The sequence below is a fragment of the Natrix helvetica genome (genome assembly GCF_964273705.1).
Source record: "Natrix helvetica genome assembly, chromosome: 3".
NCBI lineage: Eukaryota > Metazoa > Chordata > Lepidosauria > Squamata > Natricidae > Natrix > Natrix helvetica.
The window spans coordinates 48369128-48384596 of record NC_138549.1 but is presented as its reverse complement, the minus strand read 5'-3'; the positions used below and the strand labels follow the sequence as shown (position 1 = coordinate 48384596).

Here is a 15469-nt window from a genome sequence, read left to right as displayed (position 1 = left end):
AGGGTCTCTACATAGCAAACATCTCAAAGATTGCACATATGACTTAGATACAATAATTACTGTAGCATACTGTATATTTTTGCTGCACAGAATTCCTCAAATCTATTTATAGTTTTGCAAGTAGAAACATCTTAAATAAATGTGAATCAATAATGTGGGAACAAGGTCACCATGGTATATGTGCAGATCAGTTTTCCTGATTGGAACACATATATGGAATTTGGGACTGGAATAAATTGAGTAGTAAATGCGGGTTGAGATGGATGCCCACTGGGAGGACCCAAATTAGAAAGCTGTGTTTGCAATGACAATAGCAATGCTTAGATCTTAACAGGAACTTTCAAACTGAGGAAGTTACTAGCTGCATAGGAAACACGTGGTAAAAGCGCTTAAGCAGGTATAACTAAAAATAACCATATTAGGCATAACACTGTATTTTAACCAATAATAAATTACGATGCTTTTATTTCCTTATACGCTCTTAATAAAAGGGGGGTCCAGATAACGTTCTGGGCGACTCGTGTATCAAGAAACCGTGTGTGTTGTCTTCATTATGAGCAGCCCATTAATTGCGGGAAGGCAAACCCGCAACTGGTGACCCCGACGTGATCTACAGAGATACGTTTCAGACCGCCCATGCCCATTGGCCGGAGAGGTGGCCGTGCACATTCGACTCGTCTGAAAAACGACTAAGTCTTTCATGAGTATGGGCGGAAAGCTCTCCCAACAGCAAACAGCGCATTTGCAGGAGTTGGGGGAGCTAACTGAATCCTCCACTAAAATTGCCTCAAATGGAGGGAAATCTCTCCCTCGTTTGAAAAAAAAAAGGAGTTAATTGGCCTTCTGTGTTACATTTGGCGGCAGTGTCCAACTTATCCTGAAAAAGGAAGTCTGAAAATTTCGACTTGGACAAAATTGGGGGAATATTTCCATACGACTCCTAGAGCTCCAGTTCAAATTCTGACTACGTGGCGCGTAGTCATGGAATGTCTAATGATTCATCATAAATTTACTAATCAGACGCCTGCAGAAGCTACACCTCCCCCGTATGATTCTGCAATGGCTTGCGATCCTGTGAAAATCACCAACAAAGGAGCCTCATCGGCTCCTCAGGAACCACAAAACCCCTTGGGAGCTCCCTTGGAGCCTCAAGCCCCCCCTCCTTGTCCGGTGGGTGGTTATCTGATCCGTGCGATGGTGGAAGCTAGAAATAGGGGAGAATTGGAGGGGGAAGACTTGGAAGCTTGTGCAGCTTATCCAGTGAATTTTATTGTGCCTGCGGGAGCTGCTGCTGGAGCAGCAGCTGTCCCCGTTTATAACCCATTGTGCTTTAAGTCTATTAAGGATTTGAAAAATGCTGTTCTTACCTATGGCTTGCAATCACGCTATACACAAGGAATGCTAGGATCTTTGACCAATGCTACTACAGAAATGCTTTTGGCAGACTGGCAGTTGCTTTTTAACATGCTTTTAACCCCAGCTCAGTATGTTGTGTGATGGTCAGAATATCAGAAACAGGCAGAAATAGCGACCCAAGCTGGATTGCCAAATAATATCACCAGAGACCATCTTTTTGGTACAGGGACTCTTACAACAATAGCCCAACAACAAAACCAAGACAGAGCAGCTTTCCCTCTCATTAAGCAATGTGCATTGAATGCGATCAAAAAAGTGGATGACTCCACCTCTAAGCCCACTCAAACCTTTTCAAAAATAATTCAACAGCCAAATGAAAATTATTCAGAATTTTTAAGCCGTCTCCAATTGGCACTAGAAAGACAAATTGATAATGAGGATGCTCGAAATGAACTTTCTCTGAAATTGGCTTATGAAAATGCTAATAAGGATTGTCAAAAGGTTCTTCAACCTATAGCAAATCGTCCCGGGGTTACTTTAGCTGATTTCCTTCAGGCTTGTCGCATCGTGGGTACAACTGACCACAAGATGGGGGCTCTTGCTGCTGCGTTGCAACAAAATGGCGCGTTTCCTGCTTCTTCTTCCTCTGCTTCTTCTTCTTCTGCTTCTTCCCGCTTTACCGGAAATTGCTTTAATTGCGGGAAACCTGGTCACTTCAAGGCTCAGTGCCGCGCCCTAGGGGGCGGTGCAAACAAGAACAATCTAGGAAAGCCTAGAAAAATGTGCCAAAAATGCCAAAAGGGATTTCATTGGGAAAACCAATGTCGATCATTTCCCCAAGAATCACAATTGGGAAACTAGGTGTGGGGCATTCAACTAGCCCCGCTCCAAAGGTTGAAACTCTTGATGATCAGGTTCTCTCTCACTCTTTTGAAATGGTTGCTGATGAAACAGTGACCTACTCAATTCCTGCCCATGTGTACCTTCTTTTCATCTCCCCCAGACTGAAACTCAATCTCCCTCCAGCATTACCTGTGCTCATTTTCCCCAACTTGGATCTGACCTCTCAAGGGGTGATAGCTGCCCCTTTCATGCGCTCTTCTGACACCTTTTCTGATCTGGGTTTATCTATAATGGTGAATTATCCTGTTACAATAACTAAAGGGGAAGTAGTTGCGACTATGATTTTGTTGGAAACAGCTGCAGACACTCTGGCTTTAGAGCAAAGTGTGCAGCCTGCCCGCCCAACGGCAACATTTTCTCTCAGTGGCCGTTCTTTCTGTGGTCTTTTAGATACCGGAGCGGATGTTTCGGTCATACGTTCTGCTGAGTGGCCTTCCAACTGGCCCACAGATACCGCCCCATCTGTTCGGGGGGTAGGAGGAATGCAAACTGCGCTTGTCAGCACCAATTGGCTTTCTGTTACATCACCTTCTCTGTCTGTTACTGCCTATATTAAGCCTGTTATATTGCCTTTACATACAAACCTATGGGGAAGGGACTTGATGTCCCAACTTCAGGCTAAATTAATTTTGCAATAACAATGGCTGAGTTTGTGCTGCGCTTGCAATTGAAATCGCATACTCCGGTCTGGATCGATCAATGGCCATTACCTTTAGAAAAATTGACCGCCTTACGCCACCTAGTGGCTGAACAATTACAAAAAGGACATATTAAAAATTCAGTTAGCCCTTACAACACTCCGGTATTTGTAATAAAAAAGAAATCTGGCAATTGGTGTTTGTTAAATGATTTGAGGGCGATCAATAATATTATTCAACCCATGGGGGCGCTGCAGAGCGGTCTCCCAAACCCCAATTTGATTCCTCAAAATTATGACATGATGATCATTGATCTAAAAGATTGTTTTTTTTCTATTCCTTTGCATCCGGATAACAGACAGATTTTTGCTTTCACAGTCCCTGAATTGAACAATTCTCAACCCACCTGTAGATACCAATGGAAAGTATTGCCACAAGGCATGCTCAATAGTCCAACAATGTGTCAATACTATGTTGCTAGCATCCTTAAACCTTATAGATTGCTTTATTCTAACTTTTTAGTGTACCATTACATGGATGACATTTTAGTGGCCGCACCTGGCCCAAAGGGCACAGTGTTGGCCACCCTGCCTCAGCTTAGATGTGTTTTACAGAAGGGAGGCTTGCACATAGCTCCAGACAAAGTCCAAACAGCAGAACCTTTTTCCTATTTAGGTCACAAGGTACTTGCTTCACATGCAGTGCCCACAGTGCCTCATGTAAAGCTTCCTGAAAAGCCAACCCTCTTACAGCTACAACAATATTTAGGCGCCATTAACTGGGTGCGTCCCTACCTGGGACTCTCTACCATGCAACTCTCACCTTTGTTTTCGGCTCTAGCCAAAGGAAAGCATCCTGCAGACATTATTCCATTGCAGCAGGATCAGACATCAGTCATCCAATTGGTCAATCAGGCCCTTAGAACCAAATGGGTGGATCGAATTCAAGCAAACTTTCCAATGGTGCTCTTGTTGTTCAACACCCCAGGTTTACCAACAGGTGTGCTGGGACAAGTGACACCATCATTACTAATTATAGAGTGGCTCCACCTCTCTCACACATCCAAAACCACGATCACTTCCAAACCAACCCTGTTGGCCCTGCTTATCAATAAAGGCCGTTCTCGTAGCAAAGCTTTGGTTGGTATGGAACCATCTACTATCTATGTCCTGTGTTCTTTAACTACTTGGGAATCTCTTCTTATCTCATCTGAACAGCTGCAATTTGCAATGGAAGACTGGCCTGGAATGGTCTCTCGTCACCCTCCTCCAGACCCCAGGCTGCAATTGCTAAAAACTGTACCTTTTCTCTGGAACTCTCCTTTTAACCCTTTGCCTATTACAGATGCAATAACAGTGTTTGCTGATGGAAGCAAAAAATATGGTGCATGTGCCTGGCAGTTGAATGGCCATTGGCAGACCAAAATTACGCCTCCACAGTCCTCTGCACAGCGTGCAGAGCTGTATGCATCTTTACTAGCATTTCAACAATTTTCTGATCAGCCTTTTAATCTCATTTTGGATAGTCTGTATGTCTCTCAAATTATTTCTTCTATCTATGAAGCTTACCTTTCTCCTTCTATTGAACCTACCTTGTTATCCCTTTTTCTTTCTCTACAAATTCTTATTTCAAAAAGACGACACTCATTTCATGTTTCTCACATCAGAAGCCATCAGCCTTTTCCTGGGCCTATCCAGGAAGGAAATGACGTAGCTGATGCTGCGGCGTCAACTGCTTTTACAGCTTTGACTCTACAAACTGCCTCTTCCCTTCCTTGGGAAAGTCATTCTTATTTTCATCAAAACAAAAAGGCACTTATGAAACAATTTGATCTCTCTTCAACAGAAGCGGCTGCAATCATTCAACAATGCCCCACATGCAGTCGTCAAGCACATTCAGTGCCTATGGGAGTAAATCCCAGGGGCACTGAATCCTGCCAGATCTGGCAAATGGATGTCACCCAATATGCTTCATTTGCCCCGTGGAAATATCTACATGTTTCCATTGACACTTATTCTGGCTTCATAATGGCCACTCCGCAAAGGGGTGAAACCACAAAGCAAGTGATTAATCACTGTATTCGTACCTTTGCATCGCTGGGACGCCCAAAGGAACTCAAAACAGACAATGGTCTGGCTTACACGAGTACTGCTTTTGCAGATTTTTGTAAAAAATGGGAAATTGTCCACAAGTTTGGCATCCCTTACAATAGCCAAGGACAGGCCCTTGTAGAACGTGCAAATCAGACCTTGAAGCACGCTCTAGACAGATATATTGGCACACAGGGAAAAGCACCCCCTAACCTCCCAGCAGTGCAAAATATTTTAAATCTCTCCCTGTACACCCTGAATTTCTTGAATTTGACGAGACAGCCACCCACCACCGCCGCCAGTCGACACTTCACCTCTTCTTCAGCTGTCAAGTCACCAAGACCCAAAGTCTACTATCGCTGTCTTCCAGATCCAACTTGGCAAGGACCAGCAGACCTTATCACCTGGGGCCGAGGCTACGCTGCGGTGCAACTGCCTGACCGTGTCCTCTGGGTTCCAGGTCGTCACATCCGCCCCTGCCATCTGAAAGCCCGCAATGCAGCCTCTTCTACTGATCACCCTGATGGCAATCTGGACTGCAAAACACAATCAGAATGTGTCCACCGCCACGATCAATCAACCACCACCTCCACTGATGCTGATGCCACGGAATGCCACAGCTCCAGTTAGTGGGACCACATCTTTCACCTGCATCCTTACCATGGGTAGCCCTGGACCAATGATTTTAACATGGGCCCGAAGAGGAAAAGAGGAACATCAGCTGTCCAACTCTTCTACCATCACAATTACCTCTCGTGTCAACCCTACATCATCTACGCTGACCTTTCATCATGCCCAACTCTCAGACTCTGGTGTCTACCGGTGCCGGCTCCTTCGTACCCGCATTCCCACTCGCAAAGTCATTTTTTCACTTGACGCTTTTCTTAAAGTTTCTCACCTGCCAAGACGAAAGCGAGCAACCACCCTCTCTCAGGATTGTGCAGAATGTATCCAGACCACAAAATCAGGCACCCGCACTCGTCAGACATTAATTTACCACACACTGAAGCCAGACTGCATAAAAGACCTAGACTCTTGCACTAGAAACAACACTGTGTATGCCCGCTGCACCACCTCATCAGGAACTCAGTGTTATCAACCGCACGCCCTGGGCCCTGTTTATGCTTCTATTCACATATACGGGTATAAAGGGGGTAATTGGCATCCAAATGCCAAATTTCAAGTACCCTCAACTCTCTTTTCACTTGCCCAACAACGATATGGGTATGTTGCTCACAGTACCTCCCGGAATCGCCCCTCAAATAACCAAAAGGGCTCAGTTTCTGTTTGTTTTGATGCTTGCACAGCCATAACTAAGGGGCAGGGTGATGGGGCTGCGGGGGTTACCTGTGGCTCCTTTTCATGGGAGCAATCATACTTAACTGCACAAAAATATCTTTTTACACTTCGCAAGGTACAATCCACTGGGCACGTTAGTTTTCAAGATGCTTATAACTACTGGTACCAGGCCCGATTGGAACCATCCAATCTGGCCCTGAAGGTTTTAACTTTACTTTAGGCCCGGCTGCCACCACATGTTCCACCGGTCACTGTAACACTGTTTGTTTATCAGCCCCTACTACGCACTCCCCTTCAACCCAGTATTATGGATTTGGTCTTGGTATTGATGGCACCTTATGGGTACATTGTGGTATGGGTTCAAACCCACATACTCTCTTCTTCCTCTTTTTCGGTGTTTTGGGAATATGAGGAAGAGATTTCAAAACTCAATCAACTCCCTGTTCCTCCTAAAGCCCATAATATGTTTATTAATTTGGCTGAAACTATAGCAAAAGAGTTGGTTATAAAAAATTGTTTTGTGTGTGGTGGAACTAATATGGGAGATCAGTGGCCATGGCATGCCAGAGAGGCAAATTATACTGAACTTGCAATATGGAAAGCAAACTATACCTATCTCCAACGAGCAAATGAAACTTGGCTATTAAGTTCTAATCTCGTTGGACGGGTATGCTACCAAAGAAACAATGCTTCTAACAGAGTCCCAGTGGGAAATTTGTTGTGTCTGTCCACCTGGAATAATAATACATGGTGGTCTTCTAACAATGCCACCGCTCCCATCAATTCCCTTGCATCCATAGAATATTTATCGTATCTACAGGACCCTGAAAATGATCTTTTACCATGGTTTTCACCTGACGGGCTATACTGGATTTGTGGTGCTTATGCTTATAATGTTCTTCCCAAGGGATGGTATGGCTCTTGTGTTTTAGGTGTCATTCAACCTTCTTTTTTCCTTCTTCCTCTTAAACGACGCCAAATACTTGGCATACCTTTATATGATGAAGTAGGTCGCATACAAAAACGTGACATTTCTAGAATATCAAACAAAATTAACATTGGCAACTGGAAAGATAGTGAATGGCCCCCCGAGCGCATTATTAGTTATTATGACCCTGCTACATGGGCCCAAGATGGCACTTGGGGCTATCGCACACCCATTTATATGCTTAATCGCATCATAAGACTACAAGCAGTGGTAGAAATCATTACCAACAAAACAGCTCTTGCTTTAAAACAACTCGCTAAAGAAAGTGCTCTTTCTCGCACATACATCATGCAAAATCGTCTTGCCCTAGACTATTTATTAGCCGAAGAAGGGGGAGTATGTGGAAAGTTTAATCTATCCAATTGTTGTATCCAGATAGACAACAATGGAAAAGTAATTGAACAAATAACATCGGATATGATAAAAATTGCACATGTTCCCGTCCAGACATGGTCTGGGGTAGACTTTAGAGATATGTTTGGTTCATGGTTTCCCAAACTGCCAGGTCTTCAAGCTATTGTTGCGCTTATTGGAATGATTGCTTTAGGCTGCATAATATTACCCTGTGTTTTGCCAATTTTTGTTCGGACTATCTCCAATAGTTTGTCATTATTGGCTGAAAAAAGGGTAACAGCACGAGTTTATGCGTTGCTACACACTCGTGGCTCCTATCAACCCCTGCCTCAGGAAGATGAGGTGTCTGCAAAAGTTCCCCTCACCTTAGACAGTGAGGATGAGAACAAAGACACCACTGACCAAGCCTCTGGCAACATCTCTTCCTTCAAACATCCTTGCATTTCAGGTAGTGACTCTGAACATGAGGATCGCTTCTAATAAAACAAAAACAGAGGAGATGTGGGAACAAGGTCACCATGGTATATGTGCAGATCAGTTTTCCTGATTGGAACACATATATGGAATTTGGGACTGGAATAAATTGAGTAGTAAATGCGGGTTGAGATGGATGCCCACTGGGAGGGCCCAAATTAGAAAGCTGTGTTTGCAATGACAATAGCAATGCTTAGATCTTAACAGGAACTTTCAAACTGAGGAAGTTACTAGCTGCATAGGAAACACGTGGTAAAAGCGCTTAAGCAGGTATAACTAAAAATAACCATATTAGGCATAACGCTGTATTTTAACCAATAATAAATTACGATGCTTTTATTTCCTTATACGCTCTTAATAAAAGGGGGGTCCAGATAACGTTCTGGGCGACTCGTGTATCAAGAAACCGTGTGTGTTGTCTTCATTATGAGCAGCCCATTAATTGCGGGAAGGCAAACCCGCACAATAAAGTCTAGCTGGTTTTTAATTGAGCTTAGGCCCAATTGGGTTCGGTTTAATTTATTTAAAGAAAGAATCTGTCACTATCCTTATGTTATTATTTTCAAAATCCAATTGTTCACTATAAACTTCATTAGAGTTGGGTGACAAATACATTCAAATAAATAATAACATATCACCAACTCCCATAGATTGGGCATTTTTGGTATTAAAAAACTCAGATAAGCTGGATTTCTGCATTTTGATACTGAATACTTGATTATATTAATTACATTCCTTATATTAATTACATTCCTCGTAAACTTTGACTCAAAGTTTTAATGTTGTCAGCTTCTTCTTCTGAAAAGTAGTAGTTTCAGCTCATAAAAAGTTAGTAACATTAGGAACACAATGTTTTGATTGTTCATCTCTTATCTCAATGCATTAAGAAGATCATTGATAACTTCTAATTATAACCTAATAGGGACTTCCCAAATTAGTATTTTATAATGTGCAACTGATTCAGAGCAGCCACAATGCTAATAAACAGATATAAAAACCTTAGATTGGCTGATCCAGAGCTATGAAGTGGAAAATCTGAAAACGTATCACCTTTGTAACAGTCTATATGGTGGCAGGACACCATAATAATAACACTAGCCTTTTTTGCACTGACTAGCCTGTTTTCTGCATAATGGTCAAGTTAACAATCAAGCAGTTGCTCATAATTCAGGGCATGCCTCTTGTTTTCTTTATTCCAATATTTCTTGGGCATAGCCTTGATTCATAGAGAAACTTGAAAGTCATTTCCCAAAACTGTATGTCTATCCTTGAAACCAGACATTAATTGTCCAGTTCCAAGGATATTCTTTATTGTGGTAATTCTTATCTAGTCTTGGGTACTTGTTGCCTGCTTAGAAGTGGAAGCACTTTGATTTCACTCAAGACAAACCAAACTCCTGGCCATCCTTATCTAATATACTTTATTCTTGAGCTGCCCTATTCTTTATTGGCATTGTAAGATTTTTAACATAATTATTTTCTTCCCTGATAATAGAATATGTCATTGCATGCTGCAACTATTTTCAAGATTCACTTGTAAGTGAAATCCTTTGCATTTCTCATTCTCTGGAAGAGACAATGATATGTATTCTTATTTTATTTCTATTGGCCTCTCTATTCTTCAATTAGCAATTTTAGCAATGGAAATACCCCAGATTGTTTTGACACATTTTCATTGTTATTAAGTGTTGAAGGCCACAACTTCATCTTCTGATTCTCTTATATTTACATTTTTTAATTGGCCTTAAGGAGCCAATTCAGTGAGGTCATTGAATGTAGCTCTCTAGTAGAGATATTAAAGACTAAGTTTGCTGTTTCCTCCAGACTATCACAAGTCTGATAAAACATATTTTTATTATGTAAACACTTTCCATTCTCTATTGGATCCAGTAGATCTTCCGGGGCTCATCTCCAATATTCCATTTCACAGACAAAGAACTCTTATCTCTATACCTGAATATATAATATGGAAAACCAACCAAACCAAATATACTTTTGTGAACAAAAATAGCAGGCAAGATGTGTTAAAAATGGGAACACATGGGTCCTATTATGTTCTCTTTTTGAAATATTTTAAAATAAGCCTATTTAGTGCTAAGTACTATTCTTATTTTAAATTTTTTCAAAAAGAAAATATAATACAGTAGGAAAAAGTAGAAGTTTAGTACAAGATATTGCTAAAAAAAATTCTTAAAAGCAATTAATTTTAAAAAAGCAAATGCATACCATTAGAAATAAAAGAACATAATACAGTTCAAAAAAGACTTTAACCAAAATGTAATGAAGGCAATGTTTATTTTTCTGCAATATTTATTATGCAAATTAGTATATTATAAAAAATATCTTCTTGTGTTTACATATGCTTCAGTAATCAAAATAAAGAACATTAAATCTATGAATATAAGAAAACAAAAATGTACAATTACTTTATCCAAAACAAATAAATGAACCAGAGGTGAAATTAAAGCAATGTTTATTCTGAAAAACTATGAATGCAAATTCAAATTCAAAGGAAATGTTACTAGTAAAATGTTAGATGTTAAAAACACATTTCTGTGGTATTCTACTATTTTTTCAAATGATTATTTTAAAAAAATTTAGCAGGAGGAGATCTATGGACCCATAAATCTACACTTGACCCTTGTCTCCCTGACTTCATTGTTTACAAACCATGTCACTCCCTGTCCAAAACCCACTCCTGGGACCTCAGTAATTGAAACACAAAGCAGCAGCTGTTTAGTAACATTTCTAACTCTAAACAGCAAATAAAATCAGATTTCATTTCACTAAATATCCAGGCCTCTTTCAGTGCAGAGAGAGAAACAATAGCCATTATTTTATTAGAATTCATTTGGGGGGGGGGGGCAAACAGAAGTAGATCCAAATTCACTGCTTCAACTTTTTACTATAAAAGCATAACCATGGAAACATAAAATATAATTATGTACCATAAAGTAGTTTATTATAGATACATTGTTTCAGTAAAAGCTATGTAATTGTCCTATTTTAAAGTTACCTCTTAGATTTTTTTTCTTTCCTCATTCTATGCTGTTTGTCAACAAAGAAGAGCCATTCTTGAAAAAAATGTATGTAGATACTTCAGATCAAATTTGGGACTACTCCATCAAAGTCAGATGCTGTGGAAGACAAACTAGGTTTACACCCCCCCCCCCTTCCTTCTCCAAATAATTTGGCAAAAATACAACTTCACATCAATGTCTGCCAAAGGAAGAATCTTCAGAGAACAGGCAGTTGGAGGTTTCCAAAGCATCCCTCTGAAAATTAAGCTTGCCCTCATTCAGGGCACCCAAACCCATCACATGCAAAATGGATGCTTCACAACAATCTTAGCCTCCTCCTCCCAGATCAATGGGATGAAGATGAGTCTGAATTACAGTGGGCAAGGCCTTCCTCCACCTGGTTTCATCCAACCCCACACAAACGTACAACAGTTTTGCCTTCTCATCTCCCGGGTCTCTAGTGAGCATCCTCTGAAGAGGAGACGGGCATCTCTGGCCCGCAGCTGGAATGTTCATTCTGCCCTGAGCTTCAGCAACCTGTCACCCAGGGGCAGCCCGCTGCTCCGCCCTGCAGGATCTGCCCAGTTCAGCACCAAATCACCCCCTGGCCTCGCAGCAGGCAAACTAGCGTCTGCTCCGCCTGACTTAACCTTCAGTCCTCCTCCCTTCCCGGCGCACAGCGGCGGCAGGGCGAGGCGTTGGGAAGGGAAGGAAAACAGCGGCGGCAGAGGCGGCGACATATCTCCCAGTTCTCTTTTCTAGCTCCAGAGTTTGTCCCCCATTTGTTTCCGATCTCAAAGCACCTTACCTCCGCTTCTTCGCCTGGGGTTTTAGCTGTTTCAGTGGACCGGGCAGCCTCGCTAGCCGAGTAGCTAGAAGAGCAGCAGCAGAAGAAGCAGCAGTAGCTGCTGCCTTTTCTCCCCTCTTGCAGCTGGAGCAGATGACGGACCCCCTCCCTTCCGTCCGTGTCCTTGCAGCGTACGTATCTGTCAGGCTCTGCCAGCTGCTCCGGGTTGCAAGGAGGAACCAATATACATCCACTACCAGGCGTCCTTCCCTGTCCTGCTTTGGCCAGCCCTGCCGTCTTCCTCTCCTCCTCCTCCTCCTCCTCCTGTTGTCACCGCCGCTGCGGTCTGACGTCTCAGCAGCCCTGATTTCCGTCAGTCTTTCTCTCACTCCTCTGGGGCGGGAAGAGAGGCGGGGCAAGGTACTAAGAACCTCAGCGCCTGTGTCCGCCTCCAAATTGGTGGTTGGTGGCTAGGGCGCATGCCTGCCACCGGCGGGAGAGGCGAACGGTAGAGCGGGAGCTGGCACGCGCCACCGACCTCTGCGCGGCGCGCGCAGGCAGTAGGCGGCCCGGCGCCCTTTCCCCTCCTCTCCCAGGCAAATACATCTCCGAGAGGCAGTTGGACGGCGAAGAGTGGCATTGATCCGTGGAGGAAGAGGAAGGCGGGATTGTGTGTTTTTGCTGGTGTTCTGAGAAGGGACCGAGAGGACGAAGAGAAAAAAGAAGCCGGGAAAAAATGGGGAACGACCGCGGGGCGGAATAGAGAGAAATTGCTATAAAATTTGAGATGGTCACCGAAGGGGTACCCAGATGTTGTATATTTTATTTGGAAGAGCCTGTATATGTGTACGAAGGATTTGCTGCCTTAAAAATCACTAGGATAAATTGCCATGGCTATCTAATTTCATCAACCTCTAATCATTCCATAATGTGTTGTAGTATCATAACAATGTCAAGCCATCTCAGCGGTGGGATGTTTGCTACTTTCGTTAATGTCTTGAAAATATAACCAAAGGTAGTTTATAAACTAAAATTAGTGTAAATTCTGTTTTAGTAGAATGAATCATTGTAGTTACTGACTTATTTTTTTTTGTTTTTTAATTTAACATCTATAACTCTTAATATAAATTTCTCCTAGAATAACAATGTTTCGTTAATCCCATCTTCTAATTTATTCATACATATATATTGCCCCACCCTCCACCCTAACCCTCCCCCACCTCCCACACAAACCCACCCCCCTGACTTCCGCTGTATACCACTCTAACAATTCCAAACATCCCATATATTATTTACTCTGATCATCTATCAATCTAAACATTCTTACCTAAAGGCTACATAATAACTCCTAGTCTGGTATTTATTCTGTATATAATCAATCCATTTTGCCCACTCCTGTGTATATTCCTCCTGTTTCTGAGCTTTTAAGAAAGCTGAAATCTTTGCCATTTCGGCGAACCCCGCCACCTTCTGAATCCATTGATCAATTGTCGGTAAAAAATCTTTTTTCCAATGTTGCGCAATCAACAACCTAGCTGCTGTGACCATATACAAGGCCAATTTTGTTTCCCCTTTGGTGAAATCCTTAGCTATACCCAATAAAAACATTTGTGGAGTGAATTGTATTCTTTTCTTAAATACATTCTGCATAACCCACCATATTTTTATCCAAAAAGCTTTAACCTTGTTACAAGTCCACCATACATGAAAAAAGGTAGCATCTAGACACCCGCATCTCCAACATTTTGGTTGAACATTTGGGTACATGCATGATAATTTTTTAGGATCTAAATACCATCTGTAAAACATTTTATAAAAGTTCTCCCTTAAATTCTGTGACTGTGTAAATTTAACATTCTGAACCCATATTTTTCCCCACGTTTCCAACATAACCACTTCACCAAAATTCTGAGCCCATTTAATCATACAATCCTTAACCAATTCACTTTCTGAGTCTCTTTCTAACAGAACATTATATATTCTTTTAACTTGTTTTGGGCCAGTCTCTTTTATCTGCTTAATCAGTTCCACTTCTTTATCCATAAAACCGACCCTGCGATCTTCTTCCCATCTCTTCTGTAGCTGTATGTAATGTAACCAATTTAAAGTAATTCCTTCTTCCAACAGCTGTTCCAAAGTTTTTAACTTCCATTCGTCCCCATCAGCGATAAGCACATCTTTATATAAACAACCCCCGAGTGACTTAATATTCATAATCCCCATGGTGTCTGCAAGATCCAACCAAAGCGGTATTTTATAATCCCAATTGGGCCGGTGCTTCTTCCATATTCTCATCAAGGCACTTCGGGGAACATGGTTGTTAAACACTTCATCCACCCTGTCTTCATAAAAAAGATATGCATGCCATCCCAGAACAAGATCATGGCCTTCTATATTCAGCAATTCCCTTTTTGTTTTCCCAAACCAATCTGCTACATGCGTTAGTACTGCAGCTTCATAATACAATCGAAGGTTTGGGAGTCTGAGGCCGCCTCTTTCACATGTATCTTGCATAATCTTCATCTTTACTCTCGTTTTTTTCTCCTTCCAAACAAATTTATTTAATGTTATTTGCCAATTTAACAAGGTTTTATCTGATTTAAGCACCGGAATCATCTGGAATAGAAAGATAAATCTAGGTAGAATGTTCATTTTAATTGCTGAGATCCTTCCAAGCAAAGACAATTGTAACTTTTTCCACGCTTCAAGATCTTTCTGTATCTTTTGCCACAACACTTCATAGTTATTTAAGAAAAGTTTTGTATTTGATTCTGAAATTTGTATTCCTAAATATTTGACTTTAGAAACTATTTCAAAACCTGCTAAACTTACAAGTCTCTTTCTTTGAGTCTCTGTCATGTTTTTAACCATCATTTTCGTTTTGTTTTGATTTAGTCTAAACCCAGACACCATGCCAAATTCTGCTATGATATTTTTCATCTGGATTATGACTTATTTTTACAACTAGACCTTACAGTCTATCTATTTGTCACCTCTACTGTATATTCATCCGGGATATGATTTAGTTCAGTGGTAGTCAACCTGGTCCCTACCGCCCACTAGTGGGCGTTCCAGCTTTCATGGTGGGTGGTACGGGTTTTGTCCTATACTGAAGCACTTTCCTTTTTAAAATGTAATTGACTTCCCTACTTTATAAATCACCATTACTGTGGAACCGGTGGGCGGTTAGAAAATTTTACTACTAACAGAGATACAAAAGTGGGCGGTAGGTATAAAAAGGTTGACTACCCCTGAATTTTAGTTCATATCTGAGTGGCCTAGTGTTTTTCCCTACTTTTTTTCAATTTAAGCCTAAATTTTGCAATGAAAAGCTCATGATCTGAACCACAGTCAGCTGCTTGTCTTATTTTTACTGACTGTATAGAGCAGGGATGGCTAACCTTTTTATTGTTGCATGGCAAAAGTGTGTGCGCACCCCCACAATGCAATGCTCATGCAACCCCCACCCGTGTGCCCCATGCATGAGCATGCGCCCCTCCCCACGCATGAGCATGTGACCCTCGTGCTCCCCCCACACCCTGCACATGTGCATGTGACCC

At 41.8% G+C, this 15469-nt stretch overlaps 1 protein-coding gene across 3 annotated transcripts in view; it reads right to left on the bottom strand.

The window, feature by feature from the left end:
- RAI2 (retinoic acid induced 2) overlaps positions 1 to 12229 on the bottom strand; it is a 36531-nt gene extending 24302 nt beyond the window's left edge. For all 3 annotated transcript variants that reach the window (XM_081948771.1, XM_081948772.1, XM_081948773.1), the window contains exon 1: positions 11931 to 12229. The gene's annotated coding sequence lies outside the window, so the exon portion shown is untranslated. The remainder of the gene's footprint in view (positions 1 to 11930) is intronic.
- Between the last annotated feature and the right edge of the window lie 3240 nt (positions 12230 to 15469).